This window comes from Mus caroli, unplaced genomic scaffold (genome assembly GCF_978045245.1).
Source record: "Mus caroli unplaced genomic scaffold, Mus_caroli_1 scaffold_19, whole genome shotgun sequence".
Taxonomy (NCBI): Eukaryota; Metazoa; Chordata; class Mammalia; order Rodentia; family Muridae; genus Mus; species Mus caroli.
Window position 1 is genome coordinate 3,391,836 of NW_028227274.1, and position 2,597 is coordinate 3,394,432.

Below are 2,597 nucleotides of genomic sequence, written 5' to 3' on the forward strand. Positions count from 1 at the left end.
AACTAGTACATGTCCTTCTACCTCTTTTGTTCACTGTAGACCTGGATAAGAGTGGTGATCAACAACCATGCCACAGATTGAATGCTGGGTTTTTTTTTTTTTTTTTTCTGCTGAACATATTAGTCTATCACTTAAAAACTTAGATTTTATTTAGTTTCATGTGAGGAGTGGGTCTGGATGTGGATGTAGGTACTCATGTGTCATAGTGTGCCTATGGATACCAGGGGACAGCGTGAGGAGTTGGCACTTTCCTTCTACCATGTGAGCACAAGAGATTGAACTCAGGTCATCAGGATTGGTGGCAAGCATGTTTGCCTACTGAGCCATCTTGCAGGCCAAGTCTATCACTCTTAAATTGAGCCTCATTCAGCTTCTCAGGACACAGGCAGAATATAGCCAGATTTTTTGCCAGAACACCATATGAATTGTCTCTAACCTGCTTCCTGACAAAGTCTGACTTCCACTCTGAATTTTCATGAGCCTAGCCTCCATATGTCTCTGAGTATTTTTGATCTCTAAGCTCCCCTGGAATGTGCCAAGTCCTGCATAACCATGCAAACGAGGGTATGACATGGTTCCTGGAATAGAGCCAGCAGGGTGTAGGTGTCCATGAGTGTTGAGAGCTATTTTGGGTGAACACAAGGCTTGTTTCTATAATAATGTATATATTTTCATGTTCCTCCTTTGAAGAATATTCTCCTTGCCAAGATAATTAGAAACATCATGAGTCTGAGAGGTGAGTGTGTACCTAATGTCTCAGCAAAATAGTAAATGCTGAGACCTTCAGGACAGCCCTTAAGGCTGTGGGGAAAAACTCTGGAAACATAACTTCAAGATGATATAATTTCTAAATTATGCAAAATATAAGGATGTAATATATGAGGGGCTTCATGGACCTAAAAGAACAGAGGCAGCTGCATTACAAGACAGCTTGTCTGTGAAAGAACCGAGTGGGGAAACCCCCACTCAACTCCCGATTCGGCGTGCACCTAAGAATCATGAATAGAACACGACACCTTGATGTAACAACACCAGGTATTTTAATGGTGGATCTCCGGGTTGAAACGTATCTCACACAGGAGACAGTGGATTCGACCACGAGGCTTGGAAGCTAGGGGTTTTTATAGAAAAGGAGTGGGGCTGGGGGAGGAATTGGTGCGGTTTCTCATGATTGGTTTATTTAAACATCAGCAGCCTGTTAACATTTAACTTAGGTCAGAGGGGTGGGAGATAGGGAGGCGATGAGCCTGCCCAGGCATGTCCTGGTCTGTTCTGCTATGTTCTCAGCCCCAGGTTTCAAAGCTCACAAACAACTCTTTGGGCTATTTGACATACATTACATGAATCACAGGTCTCAAGTTTTATTTCCTTTCATCAGAAAGATATAAGGAAGGAGATAAAGAGATTTAGAGTGTGGTGTTTTCAGGATAGGATCCCACTCAGCTAAGTTTATTGTTTGTGTTTACAAAGGCAGGCCAGTTCATCAGTTCAAGGTTAACCTGGGACAGAGGGAGTTTAGCTCCAGGTCTCAGCATGGTAGGAATGGCAATCTCAGCATGGGATCCCACCCAGCTAAACTCGTTGTTTGTGCTTACAAAGGCAAGCAGGTCTCTGAAATCATTCACAATGTTAAGAAAAAAAGAAAATGAAAAGAGAATGTACTTGGACTTTGCCTCTGCTAGTTGGGGCTTGGGTTTAGGTCTTTTCAAAGACTAAGCCATTTTGTTCTGAGCCAGTTTTTGAGACTTCTGCCCATCACCATGGAGGAGCCACCAGAGAAAGTCGACCCAGCTGAGAACCCAAAATTCCTCAGATGAAAGACGAAGAGGACTCATCCAATGATACAGATGTCCTATAGCCAGAAACACTAGTAAAGGTCCTGAAAAGCTAACCTTGAACCCCAGTGTCGAGCGGTCAGCAGCCTATGTCACTGGATTGCGAGCATACCTGTGGAGAACAAAAGTGAAAAAAATCATGAGGGAAGTTCGAAGTCCCTTTCCCAGGAGAAGGGTCTGCACGTTGTTGTCGGTGCTGAAAGATCCTATAGCAAGGATGAGAAGATTTGTTTGGATTGAGCAAAACCAAAAAAGGCTTGAAGGAAATTAATTTAAAGGGAGGCCATTCAGATGTCTCTGCTCTTTCTGCCATTATCAAAGATGGGATCTTGCTGGGAATGTGAAAATTGGGAAGAATTAGGACAGTTTAAATTGTACAGTGTCCTTGCTGTCAATGATGCCACACAACAGATGTGAAAGCTGTTTTTTTGTTTTGTTTTGTTTTTTAAGAAGCCAGCCAGGTCTATAGGGCAAATTCCAGGTCTGCCAAGGCTACAGAATGAAACTCTCTCAAATAATCAAAAACAAAAACAAAGAAACAAAAAATAAAGACAGCTGTAATTAACTACATTAAATAGTAGCTGTGATTTATAATTCATAATATTTATGATACATAATTCAGTAACTGTGACTAACATAACATTGGGCCCATTAACATTCCATTATGGAGTGTGTGTGTGTTTTGGGGGGCTTATGAGGGCCTACCTCATTCTGGGGATATATGATCAATCTGTTGTTACTGGAAGCAAGGACTATTTTTTT

The 2,597-nt window shown here is 41.9% G+C and overlaps 1 pseudogene; it reads left to right on the top strand.

The window, feature by feature from the left end:
* The first annotated feature begins 1,760 nt into the window (after window positions 1-1,760).
* LOC147000214 (developmental pluripotency-associated protein 3 pseudogene) lies at window positions 1,761-2,196 on the top strand (annotated as a pseudogene).
* The last annotated feature ends 401 nt before the right edge of the window (window positions 2,197-2,597 follow it).